The sequence below is a fragment of the Anas platyrhynchos genome, chromosome Z (assembly GCF_047663525.1).
Source record: "Anas platyrhynchos isolate ZD024472 breed Pekin duck chromosome Z, IASCAAS_PekinDuck_T2T, whole genome shotgun sequence".
Lineage (NCBI taxonomy): Eukaryota > Metazoa > Chordata > Aves > Anseriformes > Anatidae > Anas > Anas platyrhynchos.
In genome coordinates this window covers 14,805,241-14,814,284 of record NC_092621.1, presented here as the reverse complement: position 1 = coordinate 14,814,284, position 9,044 = coordinate 14,805,241, and positions in this window count along the sequence as shown.

Genomic DNA, 9,044 nt, shown 5'->3' with positions numbered 1-9,044 from the left:
GACGCAAGAAGTTCCATACAATGTCCCAGCATATCTAATTTTTCTCTAGCACAACAGTATGTGGAGTGTACATAGAATACACTTACCACAGCTCAACAGCTGAGGCATGATTCAATGGCTGGACAATTAGCAGCTGCTGTTCTGGGCTTTTGTATAAATAGTCATTGCAATTGTAATGTAAAATGCAAAATTTGACCAAATATAGAATAGAACTGAATATATATATATACATATATATATATATATATATTTCTTTATATATATATATAGAGAGAGAGAGAGAGTTTGTTCAAGTTTGTCCTTATGCATCTTCAGAAAGGGATAATCCAGAGTTTGCTTCCATGGCGTTGAAGGTGGGGTAGGTGCAGGTTTCAGTTGGAAAATACCTGGATAACTTTTAAGAGTGGACCTTTACATAGTTATTGCAGTTCCTGTTTCCTATTACAGCTACAAGAGAAAAATAAATAAATAAATAAAGTACTAAATGTTTGTGTCTTGCTGTCTTTATTTCAGCTGTTATATGAGAGGTAAGTATCTCTTAAGAATTTGGTATAAAACAAATGGTGACTATTAAACACATATGCAAGATACATGTGCATGGAAAGTTAAGTGCATGAAGCCAGCACAGTAGATTGAGTAACAATGCTTTTCCTAGTGCCATTTCCTAGTGCATCACTGAGTGATAAACAGGAGGTGACATCAGGTGCTTTTTCCTGCTGGGTTCCTGCAGACCTCACTGCCATCCAACATGCTCCTCAGCTGACACTCAGGGATGCACCTCCTACGGCAGCATAAGGTGTGGTGTTCATGATAACTCCAGTTCAACATATTTGGGAGAAAAGGTCCATCACATTTTCTGCTCAGAGAGCCCTAAGTAGTAGGCTTTAGGTAGCTGTGTCAGAAAACAGCCGCTTTGGGTGCATCTGTGACAGAACTGATTCACCTCTGATGACATTTTACGGGATAAAGATGCTACTAATAACATTGTCACTTAAAACTTAACTGTATTTAACAAACTCTCTGCTCAGAGGGGTGAGTTTGAATGTAAGGGGTCTTTCAGACAGCTCTAATGGCTCTGAGGGTTTGTGTGTGGGTAGGTCTGAAGACTTCTGTTGTTAAGGGGTTTGGGTAAGCTGATCTTCCTTGATTTCTGGGAGTGAGGTGCCTCTAAAGGTGTATGTCAGATTCTATGGTAGTCATCCTTGGCCATCCTTTTAATCAGGGAGATTGAGAAACCAACCCTTAGAAGGCATGATTTCTGTTGTCTTAAGCAGACTCCTAAAAACAGGCCTGGTAAGTCATGCCCTAAAGGTGCCTGTCTTCCTGAGTTGACTGTAAAGAAGTGGGAATTGACTGGGCCAGATACATTTTTTTGTTGTTGTTGCTGTTATACTTGTGTAAAAGCAGGTTAAATTAAACCTACCTCTTCTATTTTTAAAATTATGTATGTGTGTGTATTTAATATATATATATAAATAAAATCCTAATATTTAATTTCTAGCACTGCACTGTTTGATTTTGTATATCTGAACCATCCATATTGACACTTTTGAGGAATAATTGAAAATGCTTTGGGTTCAATCCAAAAAGAACATTACTTTTTACATAAAGCTTGACTGCCTTTACTTTTTTCTTCCTAGAGCCCAGCTACTAAGTTGAGGGTGAAGAAGTCTTTAATGGGACACAAATGAGCTCATAGGAAACCAAGAAAATATTGTAGAGAGTTAGCGTAACATTCCCATTTTGATTTTAGAAATTGTTGCTTCCATAACTACCAGGCTTTCATCTACAATAATATTCAGGTGACAAATTAAATCCTCAAAGAGGGCATAAAGGACATCTCAGGTGTCAGGGCCTGAGAGAACCAACAACACTTACATCCCAGGCCAGCCCCGTACAGGCCTCCCCCACCCTGCCCTTGTCCCAGGAGCCCATTTTGGCCTTCACGAGGCTACCATCAGTGCCTGCTCTGCCTGGCCGCATCCCTTGCTGACTGGGACCCTCACCCTTGGGCTGACAACTTGTTCTTGGCCATCCCTGTCCCCATGGAGTTGCCCAGGGCCTGGGCGGTGGGAGGCCCTGCCTGGCGATGCCACGGAGCCTCAGCAGGCCCCAGGGAGCCCCTGGCCCACTCTGCACCCTGGCATCAAGGTGTATAAGGACACATTTAGCTCAAAGTCATAAACATGTCAGCAAGTGCAAAATTCTGGTGTTGTTTTCTGTGTGGGGGATCAAAACCTAGTTTCTGGGAACTTTCTCCCTTTACTGCTCTGTGCTGCCAAGAGCTTGCCAAAAAAAATAAAATTCTTACCCTTTTAGTAGATCCTTTTATAAGCATGGTGTAAATAGTGCAGCTGATATGAGAAATTTGTTTTCTGTTGTGATATGTTACTCTTCACAAATCGAAAACAAAAGGTATCACACACACGTGATTGCTGGTAATGGGGAATCAACCAGGAATTTCAGACCTTTAACAAACAAGTGGGTCTGTCAAATGCCTTCTTGGAGACCTCAGGCCCTGGTCAACATGTCCCTTTCTTAAAAAAACACTGAGGGAAAAAATAAAACCGATTATCTGTTGTTTCCTCAGCCCACCCACTGTTTACTAGTATCTCAGAAAGGCTTTTTGAAACAGCACTGCAAAGCAGCCAAGCTGTAGCTTCAGGTCATTGGTCTATAGTGACAGAGCTGCAAATAACAGCAGAAATTATAAGATCTGTTCCTGGAAATCAGTTCAGCTGGAGAGAAATTAAATGTATAGTGGAACAAGCTATGTTTTTTGTTTATGTAAATATAAGCTGGTTAAAACCATTTGATATTTCCCCCCAATTTCCATGTTTAACATTGATGTTGCAATATAATCGGGTTATAAGTACAGGTAAGTACATAGGTGCCATTGTCACGGTCTCTCCAGAAATTAGTCCCTGAATGTGCCACCAGACACTGTGGGGATTGCAAGACTGGCCTCACTGGATCCTATCGATGATCCCCACCCATGAGAGCAGCAGATACTATGTTTGTTACCTCCCACTTCCTTATGTCTTGCACGTATGCTCAAGAGATATGTGTAAATTTGGAAAAGGAGGTTGGATCTCAATGTATCTGCATGACTACAGCTGAAGACTGGTGGTAGGAACACAAGGGGAAATTAAAGTGTTTCCATTCACTTAGATTATTACTGCATGAGATAAATAAATAAAATAAAAATAATAATATAAAATAAAATAATTAAAATTAAATAAATAATAAAATTAAACAAAATAAAATAATCAGAATCCCTGCTGGTGATGGTGCAAAATAAAAATTTCATTAAAAGTGAACCATTTTTGCAGGGGGGTGACATGATTTCAGACGTGAATGTGTGCTGGGTTGTGCTAATTTCATTACAGAAAATTATACAGAATGATGAAGTTGGTTCACCAGGGCCATGCACCAGAAAGAAAAAAAAAAATCTTTGCTAAAAAATACATCCAAGGACTGAAATAGGAACAGGGACAAGAACCATGACACACAGTAGATGGGCTGCTGATTTTGATAAGCATGCTTTAGATTTCAGGAGGGAGACAAGAACTCACCTTTTATGATTGTTTGTGGAGTGAGGATTTTTTCTCATTTTAGGTTTTTCTCTTTTCACTGTTACAGCTCTGGAGATATTTGCATTACTTGCATCAAAGTCCCATAATGTAAGAGAATGAAGCCACTTTGCCAGCATTTAGCTGAAAACACCTAGATCACTGGTAACTCTGCTTTCCGTGTGATGATCCCTGTAATTGAGACATTGACATGAATTGGGCTATGACAAAAAGATAAAATCTTCATTGAGGTTTGGAAGGAAACAACCCTGCAGGTATGACACCTGCTACAACTGGGAAATATGTTAGATATAACTTTCAAATGTCTTGATTTAGTTCTGATATTTTCAAAGCTAAATTTGATGGCCCATCTTTGTATTTACCAAAGTTGTCATCAACTGTGGCCATCCAAGAAACAAAAATGACCTAGCAAATGGCACTCCAGAGTTGGACCTTAGCAACAAGCTATTTTTCTGGAACTATTTCAGAACTGTTGCTTTATAAAGCAGTTAAGATTTTATTACTCATGTAATGTTTGTTAACTTTCATTGCTCAGGATGTTTTGCAGGTGGAGGATTTTTAATCCTGGGCCTTAGAAGCAGCAGTGTAGGGTCACTGTAATATGCTGCAGCTGACTGAGCCTGCTTCTGTCCTCTGTCAAACAGCCTAGTTGTGTCTCTGCTGCTAAACTAAAGACCACCAGGTCATGGGATTCAGGAAAGGGCACATGATTATCCTTCTTGTTGAATTATTTAATGTGGTTTTGGCCTGTGCTAGCTATCTCTCCCTCAAACTGCACTTGGGCTCAGTGCAATAACTCAGATGGACCAAGGGCTCGTTCCAGCAGGACAACTGTTTTTGTGGCAGAAGGTTAGCTGACTGGATGTGAACTGACCCATACCCCTTTGCCTCTAGGGCTATAAAATGAAACCTGACCTGTTTTATTTACTGGTATAAACACTGGTTATTTGCTCTTTCCCAGGAATTCCTAGACTTGATTTACTTTATTTGCACGCCTGTATCTGTTTTGAAACTCTCTATCGTGCACCAGGGATAGACAACAGTCCAAGGGGTCAGTGTTCAGGGCCAGAGAAATATTCCAGGTTTTGAAATATAAATGAAACCTAATAGTAATGTTTCAGTCATCTGGGATCTCTCAATGAGGTTGGGAAATTTTGAGAAACTGAGATCTCTTTCAAGTATTGGTTGAAACCTCAAGCAATGTTTTATGTGTTCCTTCAGCCTCTCTTAACTTAAATCTGCAAAGGACGATGTGGGGTGGTATACATGTAAGACGATTTATGATAATTATCTCATACACTTGGTTTATTTTGTTAGGCCAAAATTTCTGCATAAATACATGTGAAATCCCAGTTTATTTTGTTATCATCTCTGAATACAGGGTTGTTTTGTCTGTGAAATTCCTTTGCAAGTTGCTGTGTCAACATTCATTGTGCAACACTGCTATTTACTCTGTAACGGGGTGAGAACAGCAGTGGGTTTTCCTGTAAATGTGAAGTTTTTCTTGGCTGACATGATGTGCAGAGCTCTGCCAAGAAATAGCTGGGTAGCAGCTTCATTCCTTCTTGGCTTAATGGTTGTGCTTGGTGTGTACAGGCATGTATCTTCACACATGCATAAAAACATAAGCTTTTAGGAGAGACTAGAAGTGCTTTAGCAGTGGCCAACACCACCATGTGCTCCCACCACTGTTCTAGCCATGAAAATTGCAGTCCCGTTTTATGTTGCAGTTAGTCTGTGTTTGTGGGCAGGCACAACAGAGCAATTCTATCAAAGTACTCATAGAATCACAGAACAGCTCGGGTTAGAAGGGACTTTAAAGATCATCCAGTTCCAACTCCCCTGCCATGGGCAGGGACATCACCCACTAGATCAGGTTGGCCAAGGCTCCATCCAGCCTGGCCTTGAGCACCTCCAGGGAAGGGGCATCTACAACCTCTCTGGGCAACCTGTGCCAGTGCTTCACCACCCTGTGAGTGACAAATCCATTGTTCTTGCCCCTGTGTGTAAGAATTCAGGGTAAGATTTTGGCTTGGTTTTTAGCATTACGATACATGTTCTCAATTTCTAAAATTATCAAGACTTGTAAATAGTGAGCAATATCTTGAGTGCAGCAGCAATTTTGTACAATTTTGTACAAGCAATCAGTCCTTGCTTGATACAGTACTGGCTGTTACTCTGGCTTTTTTTTTTTTTTTTTTTTTTGAGCTACCTCTTTCCTCCTGAATGCTGGCTTAAGTCTCAAAACACTGCCCTGTGCTCAGGTTAATCCATCCTGATCTCCCCAGCACTTATTTGCTCAGCCACTGTATTACCCTAGCAAAGCTACATGGTCCCCAGATCAGGCTATCTTCTGTCTAGACAGCTTAAAGAGCAGGGAGAGTAGGTATGCACAGCCTGAAGCCATCTTTGTGACTTCTGGGGATTTGGGCTTCTTGGAAAAGGCTTTTATTGATGAGCTGCCATAAAATCTAGTAAAAAAAAATAAAAAAATAAAAAAATAAAAAAAAATAAAAAGGAGGAAAAAGAAAGAATAATAAAACTCCAGCTACTCTGTAGATTATGTCCCCAGAGTTTTCCATTGAGAGTCACAATGCCTATTCCTCATGCTCAGCCAGTATCCGAAGGATTGGAAGCAGCATTATTGCATCTTGGTGGGAGCTTCATGCTGAAACACAATATCCAGCATTTGTGTACTAGGAGCATTGGCATGTACTGAAATAAAGGTAGCAAACGTGTTTTGGGGGAGAAGTCAACTTCTCCATGTCCTGGGAGATGATCCAAATTAATTCATTGTCGGTCAAGAAATCCCAGCATTTGGTGTCTTTTTCTGTTAGTGGAGGGTTTGCAGAAGCCTTTCCTGCTACATGTGCCTAGGCTAATTGCACAAGTAGAGTGCTTGTGTGTTGGTTAACTGCATACCAATAAAGGCAGTTTTATGAGTAAGGTCAGCTGGTGTCACACATTGGGTGCATATTCAGAGAGTGAATACTGCAATCACTTCAAGAGTCTCAGTGTAATTGCTGTCAACAGTAAGATAGAAAAGTAGGATTTTGCTTTACCAGAAGCTAGTGATCCAGTCAGTTTAAATTATCACCCTGCTCAAAAGCAGTAGTTGCAGACCAGCAGGGTGAGCCCAGAGCAGCTAACACATCCCCCGAGTTTAGCTGGAAGAGCGGTGGTGCCAGCACCACTTCTGCTGGTCAGAGACATCTCCTCTGTGTTTTGCAATACAGAGAGAAAGAAATCAATTGCAGTTTATATTTCTGAATCTTCTGCTGTATACATTAATGCCTCTGCTGTTACAGTGGTGGCTTGTCATGGTGAGTAATGCAGTAGAGCCACAGCGCAATGGAAACAGATCTGATCTGCAATAACATCATGAATATGACAATGTGATGGGTTTAGGTGGTAACAGGACCAGCGCAGGGGGTTAATGATTAAGCTTCTGTTGGGGCTGGAGAGAGAAAAAAAGAAGAAATGTGACAGCTCCCAGGTTGGAGATCAATGGGTAAAATCATCGGGTTTAGAGATCTGTTTTATTAGAGATTTTGATTTTTATTTGATTTATTTTATTTTATTTTTATTTATTTATTTTATTTATTTTGATTTTATTAGAGATTTTGTTTTAATTAGCGATGTTTTGCTTTATTCAGGCATTAAACTGCTTATCCATTGTCACCTAGGCAGTTCCTGGCCAGGCTGCAGTGCAGGGAAGTGCTCTGGAAACAGCAGCTTCCTGCTCCATTCACCTCACCCTGAGAGCTAGAGGAGACCTATAGCTGGAAGGGGTGAGCTCTGGGAGCTGTAAGAGCACTCTGGGGATATACAGTCTCCAGTGAAAAAGGGTTTTGCAAGTGGTAGCGCTTACATTTAGTGCCACCATTATTATTTCAGCAACAGCAGGTTGTTGGACATAACTTGCTTTCCTTTGGTTCATCTCCAGGTGCACATTCATCCCATTCATGCAGACAGGCTGGAATATGAGGGAGAATGTGGAAGCACCCCCAGTGTCATTATATAGGAAGGCAAAGTATTTGTCATTCTTCAGACATTAATTTTCTGCTCCTAGATTAAAAACAGAAGAGCATATCAGAAGAGCTTTATTCTTTCCTTTTTGCTAAATATTTCTCTGTCTTGCAGGAAATACTCCATTTGCTGCTTGGAAATACACCTGCATGATGTTACACCAGCTGAGGTTAAAAAATGAACGGAGTTTTCCTACTGAATTCCTTCCTCATCTTTAAACATCAACTCCTCTTATGCTTAACCTATCTCAAGGGCCACTACTGCTCTGTGCAGTCCCACTGTAGCCTTCCCACCTCTGCTTGTGGGGCATTTTCTTGCTCCTTTTCCAGCTTCTAATTTCTCAGAAAGGGAGCCTGTCACAAGGCCATTTAGGCAGTGGTCTGTCTACCAGTGTTATCCTTTCAGCAGTGTTTGAATCCCTTGTCTACCTTTTAGCAATGTGTAACTGAAGGCTAGAGGTCTCAGAGGTATTGGCTCTTTAATAACTTTCATAAAAATGGACAGCTGGACAGAGCAAGAATTCTCCTGTGTATTTCCCAAGGGAAAGGATGCACTGCAGAATAGTTTTTATTTATCTGTGAACCTAAGCAAAGAAACAAATTCCTAGAAAACTCAGATTTGGTATTATTGCTGCTCAGGGGACTGGTTCTTTGCAATGAGGCTACCAAAGCTGATTTTCACTCTGCATGCTGGTCCTGTTTTTCAAATATCATCAGCTAGGAGGAAATTTTCAGTGTTACTGTTTAGTAAAAGTCCCTCTACTGCGGCTCTGCATCAGGCAAACATTTTTACTGAGCACCTTCTAACAATATCTTCCAAGTCACTGGCCTCAGACAGACCTGTGAGTCTGACTCATCAGTATGGGTAAGTTCACCTCACCTAAATCTCAGTTACATCTGCCACAGCACTGATGAGTCTCCCCATAGATTTCTGTCTCTCAACAGCTTCTTATAGGTGTTCTTTTCTTTGTTGAATAATATCTGCAAAAATTTGCCAGCTTGCTGTGAATTTTTTCCATCAGAACCTTCACACGATGTATGAAACTGTTGGTCCCTCTATGCATCCCTGGAGGAGCTCATGTCATTGACAACAGGGGCAGATATTTACTCTGCTGCATGAACACTAACATCAAGATGTTCCCCCTTGGGATATCTGTGCAACGTAGCTCTCATCGAATCTGGCCTCATAGACTGGGAAATGTGAGAGTGAGACAGAACGATGCTGCCATCAGTTAAAAGAGCCCAGGTCCCATAAAGGCCTGTTAACAGCCACTGAAGTACCCTGCAGTTCTCTATTTCTGCTCACAGCCCAGCTACCCAAAGCTCGGGTGATCTACACCAGATTCCTATACCAATTCCAAAGGCTTGCCCCAGAGAAGCATGTGGCCATTTAGCCTAGGTGTTAGCAATATCTCTCGGGTAA